Source organism: Meleagris gallopavo, chromosome 3, assembly GCF_000146605.3.
Source record: "Meleagris gallopavo isolate NT-WF06-2002-E0010 breed Aviagen turkey brand Nicholas breeding stock chromosome 3, Turkey_5.1, whole genome shotgun sequence".
In the NCBI taxonomy this organism is placed as follows: domain Eukaryota; kingdom Metazoa; phylum Chordata; class Aves; order Galliformes; family Phasianidae; genus Meleagris; species Meleagris gallopavo.
Genome location: NC_015013.2, coordinates 42,199,352 through 42,207,989, shown reverse-complemented (window position 1 = coordinate 42,207,989; position 8,638 = coordinate 42,199,352).

Here is an 8,638-nt window from a genome sequence, read left to right as displayed (position 1 = left end):
GGCGTGAAAGGGATGGTGGAAGCCCTTGCAACAAAAAGATAGACCAGTCCTCCAAAAGAACATTGCTACTTTTCTTTCAGCAAATGGAGCAGGACAAAGACATTAACGCTGAGCATGCAAACAGACTGATAAGCCACATGTAGACACATCACAAGGGCCAACATTTTGAAAAGTTAAAAAAAGAAAAACAACAAACTGAAATAGCAACGTAAATGCAATTTTGTAGGTAAAATTACACACTGGAATATATTAAATGAGATTTAAGGTTTAGATGTTAGTATTTAAGAAGTGCCAGAATTCAGCTGCCTTCTACCAATATATTATTTCCATACCCACTTTTTTTCAGGCCAGGAAGGAACTGCTGTCTTATGCAGTGCAAAGAGTAAGTGGTATCTTAAAAAGTGATACGAATACAGAACTATCAATTTCCTCACATGCTTTCCTGTATGCTTAATGCTGATAAATGAGCACCGCAAGAATAGCCATTAATACTGATTATCACCATTTTCCCAGCCACCATTTTATTCAAGAGATTGAACTGCACACACTAAAGTCAAAAGCATTCATCAGTTTGGGATGTACAGCTTGTGCCACCCAGGGAAGAGTGCCTGTGCCACTTGGTATCTTCAAGTACAAATCTAATATGCTTCAGCTATAGCTCATCATTTTTGCACTGTGATTCTCAGATCTCCAAACTTCAGAAAAGGGAAAATTTGGATAAAATGACCTAGCATCAACAGGGACCCTGGGGAAAAGTGTAGGATTGAACAATCAGTCAAGTCCAACCTACTCTTACCATCACTGGCATTACCTCACCCCCATTCATTACAGTCCTTCTGTGGGTAAGGCTGCAACTCAGAAAGCAGGCAGGAGGCTTCCTGGCTTCCAAACAGTCCAATGAATGAGTCCTACCTGGGATAAGGCAAAGATAGCCACTTTTGGGTTTTCCTCTGGCTTTTTCTGTTCTGCTTCCTTCCTTCCCTACATTTTGATCCTTGTCATACTTGCTACTCCGTGGCTTTCCTTTCCAGCCAGCCCCAGCCTTCTGAACTTATTTAAAAGTGTTGCCATCGAAGAACTATATTAAATATCTGTGAATGTGCAAACACAAAGTTTTCATATGGTATTTTGTGCAATATGGCTTTGCCATAAAGCAAGGCATCCCACCAGATGCCTTTGGCTGAAACAATGAGAAAATAATATTTTTGAGAAAGGACTATCAAAATTGTTTTATCAATATTAAAATGTATAATCTCCTCTCTGAGAACAAGATTACGTTCATTTTGGAATTGAGAAAAAATAAAATCCCCTCTCTACCACTCAGGTGAGGCACACACTCCTCTTGGATTAATGGAAAAATTATGGCTAAAGAAACACTTTCCACGAAGGAAAAAAAAAAAATAGGCTACCGGACACATGCTAAGAATTAACAAACTTTATAAAACAGAATTTTATTTGAATCACTGGATAATTCTGGTTGAAGAGGGCCTCTGCACATCAACAAGTCCTATCTCCTCCTAGATCAAAGTGGGGCTACCTTCAGTTAGATCAGGTTGCTCACATACTTGTTTTATCAAGTTTTGAGTATCTTCAAGCATGAAAAATATTCATGCTTCCTGGGCAACTTGATTACTTGATTACATTTACAGTGAAATTTGTTTACTACTTTGCTGCGACTTATCTGTTATGTACCTTTGTCTTGCACCTACAAGATGAGCTTGATCCACCTTATCTATACACCATCCACAAGAAATCCCTTCAATTTCCTCTTCTCTGAGATTAATAAGCCATGTTTCCTTTCTCTCTTGGTCCATCATTCTGTCTGTCAGTCTACTTGCTATTTTGATGATACTCCACTGGACTCATTCAAGGTTTTCAATCTTTCTTCGCAAGGTTAATTAATACAGCTTTTTGTTCCTCCTTGCTAATCTCTCAAAAATTCTTTGCTTGACATTCTAATAGAAAATGGGAATAACATTCAAAAGGGAACAAAATGGGCTCTTTGGAGCATAAAGTTACCTGTTGGCTGCAACCACCCCAACATGCAGCCTAGCATATCTGTGGATGCCCATCCAAGCCCAGGTCCAAGCCATCTGCTGCTCTTCCAGGGAGCTGATTAGCTTCCACAGCTTTCAGAGGCAGCCCAAGCAATGCAGCTCTAAGTGTTCTCGAAGCCTTCTTTAGAACTCAATATGCTAGTTTCACTACTCCTTTCTAGCAAAATACACAGAAGCCAAGTTACAGCCAACTTGTCTATATTACACAAGAAATCCATTCTCTGTGCTTCCTCCAGCATCAATTCAACCAGAACAAGCGCTCAGTGTCTACAACTATTTCTGGGATTGCCCTAGGATCCATTCCAATCTCTGTTCAGCTTCACAATTCTCCCACTGGCATAGGAAACCTGGTTACTTCAACATTATCCAAAACCAAATCCATGACCCCTGCTCCCCTGTGCCCAGCAGAGCAGAACAAACAGCAGCAGGTTCTCTGACTGACCTGCACAGCCAGCACAGGTTGCAGAGGTCCACTCTGCATCTTTCTGCAGAAGGAATAGGACATTTTCTTCCCACACTGCTTCTGAGAGCATTAACCTGCCCTGAAGGAACATACACAAAATCAGTACAAGGCAGGAAGTACTAAGCCAAAGGAGGAAAAACGAGCAATGATTGATTTTTTGTGGAATTAGGTGAGTAATAGAATTGATAGGTTTCTTTTTCTTTTTTTTCTTTTTTTCCTCCCTTTCCTCCCCATCTCTGAAGAGATTATGAAGGTAATGGATGATTTTTTAACAGAACATCCTGTTAAGATGTTGGCAATGCACCACCACCATTTTGAGTGTACTTAATGAATGAAAACGACCACATCCAAGAGAACAGAACTAACACGAAAGATGAAAAATAGAGGATGCTGGAGAAAGGAATAGATCATTATTTTTTAAAAATATTTAGCTGAGTCATCCATTTGATATTCTTGTTTTAACAACATTGCCCACAACATAGAAAGAACTGTTTCTCAGTTAGAAGTTCACGGAAGGTAAACGACTTCAACCATCACCACTAAAGCAAAGTATTGATGTGAGGATGCTAATTGCCATCTAATGTTTTACTGTATTTAATTGAACTGCTAAGTGGTGTGGGTGGCTTCTCCTTCAGAAAGGTTCGTGTGTGCTCCACACATCAACAGCTGCTAGTGATCTCAGCTGGGATGCCACCACCTGCCCACATCAAAGCCATTACACATTATGTCCTCAAACAAAATACCCGAACAACATTCCTGGGTATGTGTTTTTAGCCAGCTTTACTTCTTCCTTATTCTCCACGCTCTCCCAGAGCATTATAGTTGCACATGCTGATGTCTGAGAGTTACTGTCTGTGGATATGTGGTATCTAGCTCTCTGCTATGGCACCGTGCAGGAGGCTGCCCAGCATCAAACACCAGAGCACATGAGCCTCATCTGTGTTTGACATGTTTCTACTACATAAAAATAAAAATTGCTGTTTGCCAGCAATTCAATTATAGCTGCGGTTACTGGCTTGGATGTCAGGGTCAAAAAACAAGCTGCAGAACACAGACCTCATGTTCCCTGTATGGAGCCAGGTTCTCATCTGGCACAAGCTGGCAGGGCTCCACATTGAAATCTGGCTCATTGTGTAAACGGGCTATAAACATGGTCTTTGCTTCATCTGTAAGGCTTAGGTTATCTTAAATTTGACAGCCACTGAATGAAACCCTTACTCTTGGGGGTTCAGAACCAAATGACTGAACTGACTTGTTAAATTATGTTTCATTAGCAGCAGGAACATTAAAATTGCGCCCTTTGTTATTTGAGCTTTCAATTTGATTTTTTCAAGACTGTCTCATCATTCAGTTTTCTAAAGCAAATGATTCTAAAAGGTTGTTCAGAGGGCATAAAAAGCAGTAATAGAGTAATGATATTCTAAGCGATCAGAGTTGGGGGCTGGGATGTGGGGTTAATTCAAGTTTTAGATGAAATTGAAATTTCCCAAAGCTTCTCAGGCTATCTCAATGATTTAATATCCAAACAGCTCAAGTACTCTGTCCCAAGCCACAGGATCATCATAATACAAGAGCTTTGTACACCTATCTTTGAGGAGCCTTGGTAAGCTGCAATTTGATATGCATCACACCAAAAAAAATGGCTAGCTGCCAGCAAAAGAGGAAGAGACCAGGAAAACAAAGTTTGAAGTACTTTGACAATTCATTAGTTATGTACTAAGGGGATGGAGAGGCGGGAAAGGAAGAAAAAATGAGTGACGAATAGCTGACTTAAGCCTGTAAAGAGTCACTAGGTTTAAATGCACTTCCACAGAGATGCAAATCACATCTGGAGCCTGTATTACTTTTTTTTTTTCCACAGAAGCTGAGCATACTCGCTTGTGAAATCTTAAACAGCAAGAAATGAAAGAAATCTAAAATAAAAACCAGACTCACATAAAAGATTTCAAAATAATATCTTTAGGCAACATAAAGAACGTGGAAGTTGACCTAAGTAACTCTTTGAAAACATTGAAAACCCTGCTTATTAACTTCCTACAGTTATTCTGTGTACTCCCATGCATGATCATTTTCTGCTTCCAGAGTTGCACTTGCAAACAGCAGCCCCTATGATAGATTTACAGTGCAAGCACCTAGACTAGCTGATGAACTTCAAGACTAGAGGATCACGTCACATTCTGAGCACAGCAGTAGCTTGTTTTCAGGAACAAAAAGCAACATCCAATTATCATGTGGAGATTCAAGCCTTGCTGTTTACCACCAAAGATAACAGACTTGTGTTAGTCACTGGGTAGCTTCTGAGAATTATTCAGGATAATAGCCTTAACTGCCCAAAGCATGTTTAGGGATCGTCTTACAAAAAGCTCTTCCCATCCTCTGTCACATACCCACGAAGCCAGAAAAGGTGCTGAAGCTCCAGACCTGTGAGGGGTGCTCAGAGGATACAAGAGCTGCTCTTGGATGGTGATCCATGTCAATTATGATTGTGCACTATAGTCCAGTTAGAATTCCAAGGCAAATCAAAGGAGGTATGAAGGTATGGAAGGGAGAATATAGCCTCTCCCTTTGTACAGAAAAAAAAATAATTCTCCCTCTCTCTTGAAATTTGTTCAGCCCACAACAAAGAAAAGCCCTGTCCAATGACTGAAATTAATGGTTTAATTGAGAAATGTCTATAAATGCCAAATAGTTCACCTGCATTCAGGGAGTTCTGGGGCAACCCGTTGCTGGAGTTCGGGAAGACATTATGCCTAAATATCAAACAGGCCAGGAAGTGGAGGAAACAAGGTGGTGGTCTGACCTCATACTGGTAGTCACAGAAGTGATTTTGCCACTTTTACCAATTTGCATTTCTCACAGGTGCAGTAGCCACACAAGACGCGTCCCATATCTGATCTGAATGGAGAACGCTTTGACGTTGATGCACAAGTAGCACTTTTGCATCCCACATCAGATGAAGCCACATGATCAAGTCAGATCCAGAGTATTTTAAGCAAGTTAATGCTTCTGATGCACAGAGATGTCACTCAGATTTCAACCACAGAAATGCCAAGAGGTTCCCTATGAACAGCAGGCAGCACTTCTGTGCTGTGCAGGTGATGGAGCACTGGCACAAACTGCTCATAGGCTGTGGGGTCTCCTCCCTGGAGGTCTCCAGAAGCTGCCTGGATGTGGGCCTGGGCACCCTACTCTGGGTGGCCCTGCGACAGTGAGAGGTGGGCCAAAGGGACCCAGAAGGCCCTGCATCTTCAACCCATTTATAATCCTGCAAACACATTCCTCCCACAAACTGAGTACCCATTTTGCAGCACAGGCTCCAGCATTCTTGGGACCCATTCAAAAGCAGCTGTTGGACAAGCAAGGTGAACATCTGGAGCACACAGCTAGCGGGGATTCCCCTTGCTGCAACTTATCTGTTACATACTTCTGCCATGCACCTTCAAGGTGCTGAATGGCTGCCCTTCATCATACGTGTTTTTATCTGCAGTTACTGCACACAGATCACTCCTCCAGTTCATGGCAGGGAAGCCTTCCTGTGCCGCCAAAACACTGCTGGCTGGTAATCAGCACTAATTGAGGGCAGGAAAAGGGTTATTTGGAAGTAGCGTAGCCTAGAAATTAAGCCCAAACTTTCTGAATAGGAGACGGCAGGATTATTCACTTCACCAAACCTATCTTTGTTTTGCTGAGTACTTCTTAACCCACAAAGTCTGTAAAATACAGTACATTTTAATATCATGAACATGATTTATTATGTCTATGCAAAGCCAAACAGGCAACAAACTCCACAATTGCTAAGAATGGAAAATAACCCAACTCTACTCATTAGTGGCATTTGTGTCAAAGCACTTTGAATTTTTACACTGTAATTAGAAACTCACAGCTTTCCTCTTTATATGCTTGATATCACACGTATTGTGCAAAATGCAAAGCCTAGGAAAAATCTATTAGCAAGGTGTGAATAAGTCAGAAGTGCAACGTCTTATCTAATTTGTCATACACTGTGTTATGAAGTGGGGCGAAAATATTAGTATTTAATAAAACAAGTTGCTTATAAAAGGCTCTTTGAAAAGAATATTCAATAACCATGGCTGGCAACAGAGCTCCTTCATAACCTCTTTTCTAAATCTCAATAGGAGCCTTTCAGCAAAATGCACTTTTCTGTTTTAACTGAAACTCATCACTAATTTGAGATATGTATAAACCTGACAAACAAGAACAACTTGACTCTTAACACAGACTACAGAAGAGGACTTCTCCATAACCTATGTTACTATTTTTGAAGTACACTGCTCACTTACATCCTCACACCTCACCACAATTGGTTTCATTTAATTTCCCCACTTCCTTTTCCAGAACTCAAATCACTGGGGATGCAATGCATATAGTTCACCAGGATCACTGCAAATACAAGTGCAATGCATTTTCTTTGGCAAAAAAGACAACAAGGAGGCATCTTTAACTTCTCCCCAAAGGAGCACCAGGTTCAGGCAGGTTCATCATAGCCAAAACTGTCACTGAGACAGAGAATTTGAGTATGAGCACAGAAACTGCAAGAATGTGAAATCCATGCCCACAGTCAGCTGGCTGTCAATGAGTAATTGATTACTTCCCCGCAGCAAATTGCAGGAACAACCAAATTTGAGGTGAACAGTTTCATTTCAAATCTTGACTGTGGCTCTAAGCACCCATCCAACCCAGCAGGGCTCTAAGGGACTTTGTTAGGGTTTCTGTTTCAATAACTTTGTTAAGCCAGAGTACAAAGCTACTGCCCTTTGCCAGGATATGCATAAAACCAAGCCCAAATCCCAGAGCCTTCCTACCTTGACAGGTAAAACAGATTAGAATGCACCAAAAGGAGGAAGAAGAGAAAACCTTCTGCCTCAGATGAAGTATGGCAACGACCCACAGATATTTTTGCTCAGTTTCTCTGGGATGACAGATCCTCGTGCTGCAGCCACAGTGCAGTGGTTGAGGATATGAAGATCTTTTTTATTACTGTTCCTTAATGTTTATTTTACTGTCTGTCTGTGCAACGATAGCCTCCCAGCATAATGAGCCAAATTATTCTCTACTGCTGTAAATCTGTGAAGGTCCATTGATCTCATTACACAAGAGCAATTACGCTTGCAGAGTGTGGGTGACTATTTCCAAATGAGGAAATAGAGCAAAAACACTAATATTGGGGAACATAATTGAGGAACAAAACACAAACCAATCACAGCCTTTTTATTTCATCTGAGCAGATATTCACAGCAAAGAGTTAAATAGTTTTAAGCCACCACCCACACCAACAGCTTTGGAGACTTCCACCACTCCGCAGTGTTTGCAGAGCTGAATAAAGGCAGCTTCCTTCCTCTGTGAAGCTACCAGCTCCTGGACCTCATTTGACATTTTCTAAAGCATTCCTTCCTCGATTCCTTAGTGATTTCCAGTGCCACTAAATACTAACTGCCCTATTCACCATTGGCCACCATGGTGACATCTGCCAACTGCAGCACAGAAACCTTAGCTAAAATAACGGACTAAGCATCTGGTGGACTTGATGCATGGGTTTTATGATTTTGGGAAGGGGGAAATCAGGAGAGAATAGAAGACTTCAATCTCTTCACGATGCATTTTCTTATATACCATTTTAAAAGGAAAAAAATAAAAGGGAAAGAAACTCTTGGAACACTTTAAAGACTAAATATCTGTTACCTAATTCTAGTATACAGCTGGAAGTTATAGCAAAATATGCATATACACACAAAATGGCTTAAATAGGCAAAATGCAGCTTTCTTTGGCAGAAGTACACATGCAATATTAAAAAAAAAAAACTTGCTCATACAGCTGCTTTGGACTCCCATACTTAGCTCAGAAAGAGGCTGCGGAGATGCTGCAGTCTGCTGATCAGTGACCAGGGGCCCTTTCCAGTGGTCCTCCCAGATGGTTACTATTAAGGAGAGAAAAGTTTGCTCCACAGGGCAAAAGGCCACAGACATTAACCAGGATCCTATGGATCCCTGAGGACAGGATTTTGGGAAAAATCAGCAGAAAACTCAAACTGCTTTTTTAAATGCCATGTACTGCTATGATGGCCTCCCACAGCTCTGAGCATTGGTCTCAGACCCCCCC